Here is an 18146-nt window from a genome sequence, read left to right as displayed (position 1 = left end):
AATCAACTTGTCTCAAACTTATTGTTGATACCATTTAGGGAATTACAGCTTTTTCTATATCAACAGCTTTTTTACCAGGAATTTATTTTCTTCAGATTCTTTCAAGACATTTTATCTTTGGGAGATAACAGTAGCTAGAATATACAATCTGGTAATTTTTCTCAGGTCATAAAATTGTAGAGAGTGTTTTATTTAATACATCCTTAAGGGTATTAATCCGTAAGAAATAAATTAACTGATTTTTTTTAGTTTACATTTATGATTAAATGTTTGACTGTTACACTTACTTTTGATATTATTTATATATAATCCATTTTCTTTAAGATAAATACTTAAGTAGAATGTCTGTGAATACACAGTTAGCTAAATTATGAAATAAATGCAAAATGAAATATTATGCAGCAATTAAAAAGAATGAGCTAAATCCCTACATTGACCTGGAGTAAAAATAAATAAATAAATAACATATATTACATCCACTTATTATTTTAAAATAACTTGAAAAAGAAGCAAAGAAAAAACTCAAATAAGTGTATGTTTATATTTCTATTTGCTTAAACAATCAGGAATCTGAATTAACTGTTAGTTCAGGAGTAATGAGGGGGATAGAGAAAAGAAGTTTAAGTTTTTCTTTACTGAACACTATATTTTAGTCACTATAATCCTGTCTTATAGTACTACTTTTGCAATTTATAAAAAACAATAAAGTCTAAATACATAGAATGTTTTTATAAATTTGTTACTACTTCCTCAATACGCTTCAATAGTGTAAAAGGAAAAATATATGATATACTTAGACTGTAAATATTTACTTTTATCTAACATATTAGACAAGTTTAGTTAATACTTAGCAGTGTTACCATTTCATACTTACAGCAATTATGATTATTAAACCCTACTATGTGCAAAGAAAATGCAGTTTTCTAACTATTTTATTTGCTTTTTATAACAAGTCTAAAAGTAAGATTATTAATTCCATTAGTTGCATAACTTAAGACTCAGGGGGTAAATTAACTTATCAAAACAGATCTGTTTGATCCAAGTCTCATGCTCTACTACACTGAACATCACTTGCCTTAATGATCTGTTTTTTGATGCACAGATATGCATAGATATGGGTCTGCATGGGCACATACACTCAAATAGAAACTATTAATATACATGTGTATATACACAAAAACAATAATACAATGTTAAATTAGTTTGTTTAGGTGGTACATATGCTCCTGGCCCACAGATGCCTAGAAGAATAAAGCATGTTGTGAATAAGGAGGAATTTAAAACTGCCAATAATATATGCCTTGGGCATAAATGAGTTATTTATCAATAAACATATATTAATGTCACATACTGTCTAATCATCTGAGACAATTTAGAAATTTCTTGGATTAAGTCTGCCTGAGTTTTAAAGTTTCTACTTGATATTTTATACCTTCGAACCACTAAGGATTTTCATACTGTCTTTTTTCCTGTGATTTTCTATATTGTAAGGTAATTGGGCTGACACATATACCAAGATTTCACTTAGTTACATTTTTAATGTAAACTAATATAAAAGTTTCCAATTCCCAACAGAAATTCTGATATTTTAACCAAGAGCTTAGCTTTGTTTCAGCTATTTTAAGATTTAACTTGTCTATTCAGATTTATGTTTATAAATATACATTCTATTATAATATTAATGATTTTATACTTGAAGTTCCTTCTGTTATTTTTTTTTAATTAGTTATGGTAAAGACTAATTTCTGGTTTAATAAAATCAGATTTTTAAAATTATCATTATAAATATTGTTTGTTAAAATAAAGAAGCAGTTTAATTAGATATTACCCCCAAGGCCCAAATATAGAGTTTGGACCTCTGAATATCAAAATAATAATTTTACTCTTCCTCAACTGTTTCCAAAAATCTACCAGTTTTATGATTACTTGATGTTTTTATATAATTTCTCAAATAACTAATCAATATGCAAAATTTAAGTTCCTTATATTATATATAATAATACTATTAGTTAGCATCTTTAAGCCCTGACAAAAAAATAATGAAAATTTTAAAGTAAGTTAAAATAAATGTACTATTCTGACACTCAATTTGCAGAACTCACTGATATTTGTAGGATATTTATGATATACACACATATGAGTGCATACTAAGTATTTATTTACTAAAATATTTTCTGATAGTATTTTACACTATTTAATATGTGATTCCTAAAAGAAGAAATATAAATGGCCAATAGGTACATGAAAAGATACTCGACATCACTAATCATCAGTGAAATGCAAATCAAATCACATGAAGATATCACCTCTCATTTGTTAGAATAGTCATTGTAAAACAAAAATAAAAATTAAACAAAACCCAGACAATAAGTGTTGCCAAGGATATAAAGAAATTAGAATACTTATGTTCTGTTGGTGGGGATGTTAAATAGTGCAGCCACTATGGGAAGTAATACAGAAGTTCCTAAAACAACTAAAATAACTACCATAAGATCTAGAAATCTTATTTCTGGGTATTAATACAAAAGAATTGAAATCAATATCCCAAAGAGATATTTGTATGCCCATGTTCATTGTAGCATTATTTACAATGGCTAATAGGTGGAAGTAACCCAAATGTCTATTTACAGATGAATGGATAAAGAAACATGGCATATACGTACAATTGAATATGATATAGCCATTTAATAAGGAAATCCTGTCATATGCTAAAACATTAATGAATCTTGAGAACATTGTACTAAGTGAAATAATCCAGTCACAAAATGATTAATGCTGTATGCTTCCACTAACATGGGGTATCTAAGATGATCAAACTCATAGAAGCAGAAAGCAGAATAGTAATTGTATGAGCTTAAAGGTAGGGAAAATGGGGAGTTATTGTTCAGTGGTCATGAAGTTTCAATTATGTAGAACGAAAAGTTCTAGAAATTTTCTGTACATTTCGCTTATAGTTAACACTACTGCACTGCACATTTAGAAATGTGTTAGGAGGGTAGATCTCATATTCTTTATTTTTTACCACAATAAAAGAAATATGATTCATAATAAAACAGTTCATATTCACACAAGCTTATGTTGTTCCTTTGAAGAATAAATATATTTTGCAGCAATTGCATTTCCTGGTTCATATATTAAAGCTTGCCTGTATAAGCTGGCTGATGGTGATAAAGGTAAACGTCTCTGGCCATGGAACTCATCATGGGATATATCAGGACATAGTGACAAGCACGCAGGATCTAGAATGTTATGGACCTTGATCTGGGTTTATAATCCCTAACCTGTCATCTTGTGAACTTGATATGTTGCTACCCTCTGAGCTTTACTTTTCTCATCATGAAAAATGAGAATAAGGATAAATAGATCATATGTTTGTTCTCAAGACTAATAATATATTTCATACAAAATGGAGTGTCATGCACTTAGTACATAATAAGAGTTCTCTGAGCATCAGTATTTAATAGTAATAATAATAGTAGCAATCATAGTATTAGCAGCCATGATAGTCTTACCAGCACTGGTAATAGTAGCAGTGGTAATAGTAATAGTAATGATTGTAGAGGGAGAAAAAAGGCAATAGTAGTGATCATAAAGGTAGTAGTTTCAGTAATAGAAGTGATAGTGGTAACAGAAATAGTAATAATGGTAGTATTAATACTAAATAATTGTAATATAATAAATAAAATGATTTAGATAGCATACTTAAATGTCCAAAGAAGTATCTAATCAAACTTAGACTTTATACTCTTCATCATGTGATGCTCCCAAGCATATATTAGTTTCTGGTGAGTAAGTATAATCCCCTTGTTAACTATTCATACTCTTTGTGTTTATTGCCTTCTGCCATCCAAGAGTTGAGTGACTTCTGTCAAAGTCTTGTTTTTATTCTATTAAATTTTTATGATCTGTGTTTAAAAGGAGAAGTAGAGAACTTATATAATTATTTCTAAAAACTTTACATGCAATGCCATTTATTCAGCCTGAGTAATCTGTCTTAAATATAAATGAAAACTTAAACAAAAGGAACACCTGGGTGGCTCAGTGAATGAATGGCTTCCTTTGGTTCAGGTCCTGATCCTGGAGTCTGGGGATCAAGTCCCGCATAGGGAGCCTGCCTCTCCCTCTGTCCATGTCTATGTCTTTGCCTCTCTCTGTATGTCTCTGATGAATAAATAAATAAAATCTTTTTTAAAAAAAGAAAACTTAAAAAGAGAGGAAAAAAAAAGCATGGAATAATTACTAGAGAATTAGAGAAACAAGAGATTCAGACATTGGGTGGTCCTGCTATTCTGAAATTCCTGTCCCGAATATAAGAGGGACCTTACCCTGATGTACAAGACACGTATGCATAGGAATGCGCCTGTTCAGGCAAATTCAGCTTCTGGATTTGCTTATTAGATGTGTTCCTCAGAGTAACGTAAGGGTGGCTGCAAATAAAGATTAGGACTTTCCTGGTTCAAGATGCTTCTCTTAAAAGTAACAGAAGGAATTCTTTTAACCCAAAAACTAACTCATTGTGGGGCATCTGGATGGCTCAGTCAGTTGAGCATCCAGCTCATGATTTGGCCTCAGGTCATGATCTCAGGGTTGATATCCAGCCTCATTAGGCTCCTCACTCAGTAAGGAGTCTGCTTGAGATTCTTTCTCTCCCTATAATCTTAAAAACAAACAAACAAACAAACAAAAACTAATTAGTGAGAGACTAAACTCACATTTCAAAATAAATCACACATAATTTACTATTTTAACCAAAACTATGTAAAACCAGTTTACAGGTTTATAATATGGCAAATTAAGTCAAAGTCAATTTCTGTATTAAAAAAATGTAATGTATTATTTAAACTGCCATGAACAATGTTTAATAATCTCCATTATTATTTTAAAACAAAACCAAACTGTAGCATTTCTTATTTCAGATTGACTTAGTCATTTATTTGCCCCCAGATTGTTTTACAACTCAAACTAGTCCATATATTATTGGTCTCGGTGGTATATTAACAAACATTTATTATAGAGGGTTCTCTGTGTTTCTGTTTTGAAACAGTTCCACATTAAGCATCCAAATATGGAAACTTTCTATTGGCAATGATGTAAATATCATTATCTAAAGCTCTCTGCGTGCTGCTCCAGAAACACATGAGCTGGATGGATTACTTTTCTCGAATCTGAGTGTGATCTGTTAAGGTTTCTGGGACAGGTTTTATGTTGTTACAGAATGAAGAACTTTCACAAGCTTTCCCATATATTCTGCTGCTGTGAGTAAGTACCTTAGGCAGGGATTGAATAGAGTGGTGCAGCCTAGTAATGGGAGAGATAGATGTCAAAGTAAGATAAAAGAATCTAAGTGCCAGATGAATTTGACTCTTATGAATGTATAGTCCTGGTATTAAAGAAAAGATGCATGGAAGTCAATAGTAAAAATAAATAACTGATAATAGAAATTAATAAAAACCAATGTAGGGGAAAAAAGTAGAGACTGTATTATGCCATTTTGCTTTGTAAGCTATACCCAATTTTACCCACAACCCAGACACACAGTCCAGCTTTGCAACTGAAATAATATTTTAAGTAGGGGTAAGTAGAATGCATTTATTTCTTTTCTTAAAATTTGCTTAGAAAAAATCATCTCTTTGAATCCCAAATATAAGAGTTACTTCATACTTTTCACCATCTTCCAAGTCCTCATTATCAAGGACAACTTAATTAAGTAGAGAATGTATGTGACATGACAGAGAAAAGAGAAATTGGAATAAGATGTAGTTCTATCATAAAAATACATTTTACAAGGTCGACTATACTTCTTTTTGCAAGTATCTAATCAAAATCATGATTGCTTTTCTCTGAAGCTGCTTTATCTGGAGTTTAGTTTTGCTGCAAATATTGTCTTGTATTTTCTTCAAGTAACTTTCTATAATTATCCTCCATTGAATTAGCAAAACCAAAGGAAACTATTTTATTTGGTCTTTGTGTTTAATGGATCTTTTCTTGCTTGCTTTTTCTGTGAGAGAGAGTTTTTTCCAAGTGCCAAATAAACTCAATTTGTGAGACTCTAATGATTTTGTCATTTCTGAAGCTATTATAGGAAAATGCCTGGAGTTCCTTTTAATCTTCCTCTCATCCCTCTTGGTAAACATCCTTAATCAATTTGAGGTTTATCTTTTGGATAATGCTATTCAGCTTTATTTTTTTTTTGTTTGGATTTCCAATTTCTGTCCTGACTTTTAATCTGTATGATTCAGAACTTGGCAATCATTAAGTGATAATATGCCAGGAAAGTCACCTGTTTAGACCAATATCATTTTTATAAATTTTTAATACATAAATTACAAATCCCTTTCTCACTAAGAAATCTTGAGCAATCAACATTGTAGTTAATGTCATTAAATGAATTGGTATCTATTGGTGATTCATGAAATAATACATTATGCTCACATTGATACTTTCCTATTACCTAATGGTTGTTTTGTTCTATATAACTTATCTTTAGATGCCTTTGGAACATCAACATGTTGCTAAAAATAATCAGACTTGAGGATAAAATCCTAACAAGCAAAAGCCTAGACATCAGCTAAATAAAAAAAATATTAGGTTAAAAACAAAAATAATGATATTAGAACTGCTCACTTATTTGGTAATTACTGATAGACCATAATCATATACATGTGGTGAGCACAATAAATTTCATACCTACAGGCTTACATACCTACAGATAGTGTCAGCTATATATTTATCAGTTCACTTAATCCAGTATTGACTATCAACTTCTAGCACTGTTCACTAAAGAAAATACCCAGTTGACATATATTATTAAAACTATTTGACTATTTTTTAAAATCTATATTATCTTCTGAACTCTCAAAGTTTGTAGTATAACAATGTTATTACTCTAGGTTACAATTACCAGAGGTATTGGCCTATATTCAAAATCCTTTTTAGAGAAATGTTACAAAATTTTTTTATTTTTTTATTTTTTTATTTTTTTATTTTATTTTATTTTTTTTTTACAAAAATTTTTTTAAAACTCTTAGGGAAAGTAATGTCCTCAAGCTTTAATGACTATCGAGCTATCTCTGGTTGGAACAATCTAGGGCACAGCCATGCCTTAATTGTGTTAATAACTTATATTCTATAAAACCACAATGTTTTTATATAGCACTTCCATGTATATCATCTCATTTTATATCCATGACAAGTGCAAAATAGACAGTTAATCTTTTTTACAAGATGAAAAAAATTATCTCAATAAAAGTCAAGTAACTTGCCCAAAGTTACAGAGTAAATGAATACGTAGAAACTAAGTCTCCTGAAAAGATCATGCACCAAATAATAGAAGATATCAAATGAGAATGGAGGTCTCCTCACCTCAGGATGAAGGCATGATTGAAGACAGTACATTACAGTTCAGTATTTATTGAACCTGTCACTATAGTTCACAATGTGCCACACTCCAGAGACAGATATTAAGTAAATAACTGTATTAACAAACATCAGTTTATAACCTAATCCAAGTATTGAGGAGGAAATGAACAGGATGCTTTGAGAAATGAACAAAAGGCTTCTGACTCTGAGAAGGGGAAGCTCTTGAGGATGGCTTATCTTAGTATGGATATAATGGATCATCTACATGAAGGAGAGATGAATGGGAAGTAGAAGAAATTTATTTTGGGGGGCAGGAAACAGCATGTTCAGATGGGTGGGGCAGGAAAACACATGGATAATTTGGGGAACTGAAAGTCTGGGATGTCTGGAGTAGAGGAAAAAGAAGAAGAAAGGTTTGAAATGAATCTGAACTAGAGGCCACCCAGTGCAGGATCTCCAAGACAGTGTCAAAGATTTAGATCTTTATCTTTGGGATGATAGGAAGCCCTGTGGAATAATTAAAAGGTGGCCGTGGTGGTATGATATGATCTTCATTTTGAAAAGGGAACTCTAGCTGCCATGTAGAGAGAATAAAGATGACAAGGCAAACTAGATTCTGGAAGATGATTTAACATTCTGGTCCAGATATCTAGGTGAGATATGAAAGCAGCTGGGCCAGGGATGATTTTGATGGCAATAAAGAGAAGTGGCAGCATTTAAGAGTTTTTTAATAAAAAAAAATTATTGATAGGACTTGGTGATACACCAGACATATGAATGAGAAATAAGGAGATGTCAACAGTGAATCTGAGGGTTTTTGTTACCCCGTAGATAGTAGATAAAAGTGATTAGATGAATACAACTCTTCAACTGTATATATGTATTTGTGAGAAAAAGCAAACTAGGGGACAAACCATAATAGTAGCTAACATTCATAAAGTGTTTACTATGTGTCAACACTGATCCAGAGACTTTATTATTCCTTTACCCTGACCAACAAATCTATGAATTGGTACTATCATCCACAGTTTACAAATAAAGAAACCGAGACATGGAAATTTGAATACTTTGCTGAAAGATACATACTTGGTAAGAGATAGAGCTGGAATTTGAAATCAGGCAGTCAGTTCTAGATTCAGTTCTCTGGACCAATACATACCCTGCTTTTATACGGTAATATCATTTTCAAAATAGTTTATTTCCATTGTCAATTCCTGATATCAGCTGCAAAAATAGATCGGCACAGTTCTTTCAATAAAACAGGTCTCCAAAAGACTGTATTGATGTCAGAGTAAAAAGTAGATTCACCCTAACTCTATATTAGGCCTGATGAACCTACCAAAATAAACAACCACATATTTCATAGTATAGATAAACTTCTTATACATTGAATTTGTTGCTGTCATTATTCTACATCAAGCAATTCAATTCAAGTCACCTTGGTCCTCCTAGTTCCTTTGACATATTAAACAAAATTCTAAATTACAATGAGCTCAAATCTTCAATGACAGCTTCATGTCATAGTAACAGTTTTGAATTGTTTGCTGAATATCAGACAATACCTAAGTTTTTCTCTGCACATAGAGGAAATTGGCTATGTGCCACTTATCAATGCAGTTGAATTATTTGCACTATGGAATCACATAAGTCTGTAATTTAACTACCAATTTAAACAAATGTCTTTTAAAAGATTAGAAAATATACAGCCCTAATATGAGAGGTTATTAGGCTCACAGACATTGCCTGCCACACGCCAGGCAAAACAATTAAAGGCTGTAGAAATATCTAAAACCCTGAACAGATTACAGAAGATCAAACTGAAGAAGGACTGGCTTAAGCATCATAAAAAGCTACTACTTTTGCATTGGCAATTCATTTGCCAACTCCTACCTCAAAGATAACTTTTTAGGGTGTATAATCCAGTTGAAGAAAATGAAAGCATAAATTTATCACATAAGACAAAAAGATGGATCAGAGGGTCTTCAACATGACTTGAAAGTATAGCTACTCCTGTGAATTTGGCAGAGAAGGATATAAGTATATAATTAAGGTCTCAAATATATGGAATCCATCTTTCAGTATGGGAAGTTGAGTAAACAGAATAGGTGAATATATAAACAAAAAAGTTAAAAGCCAATCCTCTGACAGTTTGCTTCTAGTGATCTCCTAAAGATTTGCCCCTCATTTTCTATGAGATAATTTGACTTTGTAAACAAAAACTTGGTTTTTAACAACTTTTTATGTAGAGGACATTGTCTCTATTGTGATTGACTTTAGGAACTCAATAATTTCATAGTGTCATAATTCAATAATCCTCCCTGAATTTGAAACTCACAAATGAGCCCAATGGAGAGATGTTAGACAAGAGGAACTAATGGACTCTATGTTGAACTAGATTGTATACAGGGAGGTGGTGGTGCTACTAGCACAATACAACTGTTAAGTACAAGATTGGGGCCCAGTGTTAACTTACTGTTTGATTGCTTTTTTGTTCTTTCCTTGATACTCCAAAGAATTCTTATTTAGATGTGGGTTCAGCTAAAAAAATAAAAATAGCAAGGAAGCAAGGAAAGTAAAAGAGAGGAAAAAAACAAAAAAACAAAAAACACTGTTCATGCCAAAAAAAAAACAAACATCCCTGCCAGCCAAGTACTGACCTTCTTCTGCCATTTAGTGACACATGGCATTAGGGAATAAAATTCTACACTTAATGAGTTTGGGGGAGGAAAGGAAAGATATCCCTTCTAAGATGCTCTTTCGGGGAATGGGGCCCTAAAGAGAATTTCTACTTATCTCACACTTTGCAATATGGTGTAGGTTATCCTCAGACTTGGAGGGGGATCATGTCCATATTGCCAGGAGAAGAAAGGAGTGAAGGATTCAAGAGCAGAGCCTAGAGCAGATTTAGAAATGTAGGGTCAGTAATTTGTGGAAAAGGCCTGTACAGTCTTTGAGAAAGCCTGCAAAACTGATGAGTGAAAATGCTGTCATCATATCTAGAACTAAACAAAGCAAAAAATGTTAATCATTTTCAATGCTAAACTCCCATAATTTTCTAGAAACACGGAGCTTATTAAAGTCTTCTGGACTATAAGTTAAATTACGTGAGGCAAAACTGCTAAGTAAAGAAAGGCATCAACTAATTCATTGATTGGGATCCCCCATACAGAGTTATGAAACTGTATCATTGTGCTGGGTACTTTGCCAATTAAATTAAGTAGGCCTGGCATGTTGCCTTTGAGGAGAGAGTAAATCCTGAAGTTTTACTTAATCCTATCTCTTCTCCATAATTCCCTCAGAGAAAACCAAACTTGATTCTTTTCTGTTGAGAGTAATTTAGCCTCTTTACAAAGAGTTCCCTATCTCCACCGTCTTACTGCTCCCCTGATACACCTTTGAAAACAGGCAATAAATATATCAAATTCATGTGGTTCTGATTCCTCTTACTACCTCATACTGCATTCAGAATAACTTATTGTTTAATATTATTTATAGCAGTAAAAAGAGCATCCCAATAGTTTCCAGATGTTAGAAACATTTAAAAACAGAGTTGATTCAGACATCAGGATTATAGACACTAGAAATGAAGCTATTTCTCACAAAGCTACAAACATCTTCTATTCTGTTTTCTTTTCCAAAATAAAAAATTCTGACTATAAAAGCAGTGCTTGCTAATCATAAAGTATTCAACTTGTCCTCAAGTATACGAAGCAGAAAATGAAAGTCCCTTTAGGCTTCTTTTCCTGCACAGACTCCTACAACCTGACCCCTTCCCTATAAATAACTGCTGTTGATACCTTGGTGTATTTCCTTCAGGGATGTATGTTTTTGTTTTTGTTTCATACATTACATATAGGTAGATGATAAATAGGTCAGCAGATAGATTGAAAAATAGGTACACGTTTGTGCACTAAAATCCCATCACCTTCTACATTCCGTTTTGCTGTTATCACCTTAATAACATTGACATAGACTTTCCCTTTCCAATTATTAAAGTCTTGATGGTATTCTGTGGATGTTCCATAAGTGATTTAGCCAATCCACTATTGACAAACATTGACATTTTCTCAACAAAATGGGACGTGAAAGAAAGAAACTTTAAAGTCCAATTGAGTTTGAAACCTCAACTTAAAAATCTACATTGTGATTATGGAGAGTTATTTTTTTAAAGCACCTCTCTGGCTTTGAGACTGATTTGTACTCTAAATTGAATGGTTCAATATACTGGGTGTCTTATAGTATCTAAGTGTCCAGCAGGGCAGATTTATTTGTCATTAAAGGTTTATATCCTTGGTGTAAATTAATGAGCAGATTTTCGTTTCTTTAATTTTTCTCAAGTACTTATTATCAAATTCAACTGGAATCTATATAAAATATTAACAAATGAATGAATGATTTGATCATAGATAAGGAAGAACTTGATAATTACACTGATTATCACACAGTGATACACACTCCTACACAGGAGTGTGCAGAGAATTAATTTATGAGATAATAATGGCTGGTCTGGAAAAGCAGAAGAGAAAGTAGATAACTATAATCTTAAAATTAACCTTATTTTGTTAATTTGCTATTGGAATTTAAAATTATTTGGGGAAGAAAAAAAGCACAATATTCCTTTTTCTAAAAATTAATTGTCATAGCTTATTATTTCTCCTATTGAAATTCAAAAACATTTTTAAAATAACTTTTTAAAAATTATTATCAGAGTTTAGATTACTTAGCTTTGTTCTTTTCATTTGAAGGTGTTCCATTATTATGGTTTGATTTATAACATATTGGCCACCATATGGGGAAAGAAGAAAAAAATCCATGAAACATGGTAAATTTAGCATTCAGTGTCTATTGAACTTTTTTTCTTTTTTACTATCTTAAAATTTAATTGACTAGCAAAATGAGCAACACTGAGTTTATTTAGAAAAAAAAAAAATCTATCAGTCAAGTCTCAAAACCACTTAACCAAAGAAACTTTGTTGGGAACCTGGATGGCTTAGTCAGTTGAGTTTCCCACTCTTGACTTCAGCTTATGTCATGATCTCGGGGTCATGAGATGGTGCCCCACATAGGGCTCTATGCTCAGCAAGTAGTCTGCTTGTCCTTTCTCCTCTTCCTCTACTCTTCACCTCGTGTATGTTCTTGCACACATTCTTTCTCTCAGATAAATAAATCAACTCTTAAAAAAAAGAAACTTTGTTATTCAAGTGCACATTTAAATTGTGGAGAATTAGCTATATTCCATAAAATTATATGGCCCCTTTATGAGAGTCCTTCCAAATATTAAAAATTTCCCTGAAAAGTGATTAGATTTACATAACACTTTTCACTATGTATATAATGCTCCATAGCCTCACTATGTGTTTCATTACTATTGTCCTTATGCTATAATTGGAGAAAATAAGGAATCAAAAGCAAATAAATAATAAAACATATACAGAGAATTGATCATCTGCATAATGTGAGAATTTGGATGGTATAAGGACAAGAAGCTACACTCCTTTTTGTTGATTTTGGTGGTTTCTGCAGAGTTCCAGAGATTTCCTTTACTATAGAGGCTGTTGTGCCCAATGGAATGAGTTCTAGACCAAGAAACAAAAGTTCATTTCCCTATTGGTTGAAAGTGGGGCTTTTCTTTCTTCTTTGATAAAAAGAACTTAAATATCTAACTCTCTCAAGCATGAGTGAGAGATAATTTTGAAAGTGCTTTGTAAATTTTGAAATGCTATGCCATTTGTAGAAAATATGTTACTATTAAAACTATCATATGATCTTGGTATTTACAGTCTTTGTTCCCTAAGTATACCTCCAATCTTAATTATCTGTCACTACTCTAAGATAATTCTGCAATTATCATTAGTTTATGTCTCTTTTCTTCTATTCTCTATTTACCAGCCCACCAGATTTGGATTCAGCATTCATAAGAGAACAAGAACCAGTGAGAATGTAAACATGTTTAATCATCTAACCCAAATTATCTGATAGAACTGTGTATTGATGTTCATTGTCAATAGCTATAACAGATCTCATATTGGCTTGGTAAATTCTTTCCAAAGTACTTATTTTTTCAATACCAAGTTTGTATTTAAAAACTTTGTAGATCACCTGAACTTCTCTCTTGAGAAGCATTTTGGAACTAATTATTTCCTATTGTTTCTCTATATTGAAATGGCACATACCTCACTTATGACATAGAAAAAGCAGATGGAGCTGGAGGCAGGGGAGAAGGTAGCACACATGATTTCACTATGTCAAACCAAAAGAATAAGTTATATGAAAAGCATAGAATTTTATTCCATAAACAGATGGAAAGGAAAAAATGAAATTTTCTATTTGCAGATACCACAATTTTCTACAATGAAAATCCCAAGGAATCTAGAAAACACTCCTAGAACCAATAAGTAAGTTCAGCAGGGCATCAGGATTTAAGATAAACATAAAAAAAAAATCAATTGTAGGGATGCCTGGGTGGCTCAGGTGGTTAAGCATCTGCTTTTGGCTAAGATCATGATCCTGGAGTCCGTGGATCCAGTTCCACATCAGGTTCCCTGCTCAGCAAGGGGTCTGCTCCTCCCTCTGCCCCTCACCCCCACCCATGCTCTGTCTCGCTCTCAAATAAATAAATAAAATCTTTTTTAAAAATCAACTGGATTTATATTATTAGAAATGAATATGTGGGCAATGAAATTAAAATACAAATAAACACATTTACAAAGTTACATGTAAATCTACAAAACAGGTACAGTACTTGTATGCTGAAAAATTATACATCCCTGATGAAAGAAATTTTTAAAAATCTAAAAAAATAGAGACTACCGTGTTCTAGAATTGGAAGATTCAACATAATAAATGTAACAGTTCTCCCCAAAATGATATACAAGATTACCTTAAAACTTATAGGGAAAGGCAAAAGAACTAAAATAACCAAAACAGTTTTGATAAAGAAAAATGAAGTGGGAGGAATCACCCTATCTGATTTGAAAACGGATTATACGCAACTTCCATAATCAAGACTGCTTTGTATTGGTGAAGGGATAGACACATAGATCAATGGAACAGAATAGATCCACCCAGGTATACCCAACTTCTATATGACAAAGATGAAAAATAAATTCAATCAAGAAAAGATAGTCTTTTGAACAAATGGTGTTGAAAACAGTAGACATCTATAGGCAATAAGAAAAAATATATACAGGAATCATTAAATTCAAAAAGGATGACAAAATTAAATGTTAAGTCTGAACTACAAAACTTAAAACTTAGAAAAAAAATTGAGAAAATCTTTGGAATCAAGATCTAGTAAAAGAACTCTTAGTCTTGACACCAAAGAATAATACTAAAAATTAAAATTTGATAAATTGGAGTTCACCAAAATTAAAAGCTTTTGATGTGAGAAAGGCTTTATTACAATGATGAAAAGATAAACTACAGAAAAGGAGAAAGTCTGTGTATAGACATACTTGACAAAAGAATGGTATCTAAAATATATAAGAACTCTAAGCAGTAAAAAGAAAAAAAATCAAACAATCCAACTGGAAAATATGCCAAAGATCTAAAAAGATATTTTACCAAAAGAAATGTTCATATGGTAAAAAAGCACATGTAAAACATCATTAGTCATTAGGGAAATGCAAATTAAAAATGGAATGAGTAAATACATATCACAATGACTAAAACAAAAAATCATGAAAATGCCAAATGCTGGTCGGAATGCAGAAACTGAATCATTTGTTCATTGCTGGTGGGAGTGTAAAGTGATAGCCACTATGGAAAACTGTTTCTTGGTTTCTTAAAAAAACAAAACATGAAACTGCCATATGACCTGAAATTGCACTTCTGGGCATCTATCTCTGAGAAATAAAAGCTTATGTTCACACAAAAACCTAAACACAAATGTTTATAGCAGATTTTTTTTCATAACCGTCCAAACCTGCAAACAAACCAGATGTCTTTCCATGAGGGAATGGTTAAATGAACTGTGATACCCCCTACCACGGAAGACCATTCAACAGTAAAAAGGAATGAACTGCTGATACATGCAACAACCTGGACAAATCTCCAGAGAGTCACGCTGAGTTATTGCCAATCCCTAAAGGTTACATACTGTATCATTTTATTTGTGTAAAATTCTTGACAAAATTATCAAAATAGGAAATGGATTACTGGTTGCCTAGTAAGGGATTAAGGGAGGGGGTGGGCATTAGAGAGAAGTGTGGCTGTAATAGAGCAACAGGAGGGAGCATCAGGCTAATGAAACTGTTCTCTAGCATGACTGTATCACTGTCCATATACCAGCTCTGATACTGTACTATGGTTTTGCAAGGTAACAGCATTGGGGGAAACTGGGTAGAGTACATGAGATTTCTCTGTATTGTTCCTTTCCGTTGTACTAAATTGTCCCAAAGGAAAAAGGTTAATGTAAAACAAATAATGCTCCTAGAAGAATTGCTGCATTTTCTGGCTTAATACTGCATTAGTTTAAAAGAGCTACTCTATGGGCCCCTGGGTGGCTCGAATTGGTTGTGTCTGCTTTCACCTCAGGTCATGATCTCTGAGTCCTGGAACTGAGCCCCATGTGGGGCTCCCAGCTCAGTGGAGAGTCCGCTTCTCCCTCTGCCTCTCCCCCTTGCTCATCCTCTCTCTCTCTCTCTCTCACATGAATAAATTAAATCTTTTTTTTTTTTTTAAAGAGAGTGCTACTCTAAACAGCTGAAAACTAAAAACTTAATTGACTGCTAAAGCTTAGAAAACCAATATACGGTTGCTATTCTTGGTCCTGTTGGTTGAACTTGAAATTGTGATGATTTCTGTCATTAGAAATAATGGTAGTTCATCATTTTTGCAGGACAGTCTTCCATTAATTAAGATTAATGCTGGGGAAATTCCACTTATTTCAATTTAAAAAGAATACTTGCCATTTGCAAAGTATTCTCTCCCACCCCGGCCACATTCTATCCCAGTGACTCTGCTGCTAAAAGGAACACAACTTTGATCTGATGTTTATGCTTTGGGGGCTAGTGTGGACTCATGCAGGGGTTCAACAAAGACTTCTGATACACTGAAACTGCAGAACAACTCCAACTGGCTTAGCTCTGTGATCTTTAAATAAGATTGCTATTTGTTAGTTCTCTCACCAGGCTGAAAAATCGAAGTATTGAAATAAAATTCATTTTTCAATTGCATCTCTGGGAAAAGAAGAAATTGTATGTTTCTGGAACAAATATTACACAGACATGCACACACACATGCATATTCACATACAAACACACACATTTTAAAGAACTTTCAGTGAAAACATTTTTGAAACAATAAATAATAAAATATCAAAAATAGGACTAGTTATGTGTATTTTATCAAAATAAAAATAACACCAGGGCATTTGGCTGTCAGTTAAGCAGCCAACTCTGAATCTCAATTCAGATCTTGATCTCAGGGTCATGAGTTCAAGCCCTGTTTTGGGCTCCATGCTGGATGTGGAGTCTACATTAAAGATAAAGATAAAAATAAAAATAAAAATAGTATTTATTAACATATACTCTGAATCAGATTGTGGGCAGTAGTTCACACACATTATCTCTTTTCCTTATGAGTTCTTAAAAGTAAGAATCTTCCTATTTTGGAGATAAGAAAACAAATTTAGAGAGGTAAAGTGACTTATTTGCCCAAGGTAGCATAGTTAGTAGAGATAGAAAATAATCATTGAATGACTGATAAGTTAAAATGTGTCACTGTTATTAGTATTTTTAAGTTTTTAAAATTTAAGTTTTCAAAAAAATCTTACGTGATTAAAAACTATAATTATTATTCCATTTTAACCAATGAGAGACTTTGAGTAACTTGTGCATGATCTTGCAGTTGATGTATGGTAGTGCCAGGATTCAATTAACATAGCCAAATTCTAAGCCCACTTCTTAATAAATATTTCCTACTGAAAAATGAGAGGTCCAGAATGCAGCTTCTTGCTTGGGAATAAATGAATTCCTATCTAAATACACATACACGCATCTCATCTGAATACATACTTGCACATACATTCAGTGGGAATAATTTGTGTGCTTTAGATCTCGTGATCTCATTTCTAACATGTCCATGGTAGAAAATAAAATCATTTTAATCTTCTTTACATAAATTTTGGCATTAATAGCTGTCTTAGCTTGGTCTGCCTAACAAAATACCATTAACTGAGTGGCTTAAACAACAGAAGTGGGTTTATTTCTCAGTTCTGGAGACTGAAGATCAAGATCAAGGTGTAGGCAAGATAGATTTCATTCTGTGGCCTCTTCTCTGACTTATAGGTGGCCCCCATATTACACTGTGTTCCTATTATTTCTTCTTTGTGCATACACTGGAAGGGAGAGTAAGCCAGGTATCTGGTGTTTCTTCTTGTAAAAACTGTCATCTCATCATGACAGCACCACCCTCATGACCTAATCTAACCCAAATTACTTTCCAAAGGCCACATCTCCAAATATCACATTTGGAGGTAAGGCTCCAACACAAAAATTTTTTGGGTGGGACACAGTCTATAAAATAGTTTATTCTTATTAGTGTGAGAAATATACAAAAAAAAATGCGCAAACTTGAAAAAATTATTAATATTTTATTCTTCCAAATTCTACTCTTCAGATATGTTTCCCTCTTTAATCAGACAAACACATAGGCTTCAGATAAAAAATCATTTGGCATTTCATTAACATGTCAAGTTTCACAAAAAAATAATTCTTCAGCCAAAAATAGAAATAGTAAAAAAATCACAAATAGACAATTTTCATTTCTAGCCACGATGAAGCAAC

The sequence above is a fragment of the Canis lupus genome, chromosome 15, assembly GCF_003254725.2.
Source record: "Canis lupus dingo isolate Sandy chromosome 15, ASM325472v2, whole genome shotgun sequence".
Classification (NCBI taxonomy): domain Eukaryota; kingdom Metazoa; phylum Chordata; class Mammalia; order Carnivora; family Canidae; genus Canis; species Canis lupus.
The sequence above is the reverse complement of the archived record's forward strand: the minus strand, read 5'-3'. Positions refer to the sequence as shown.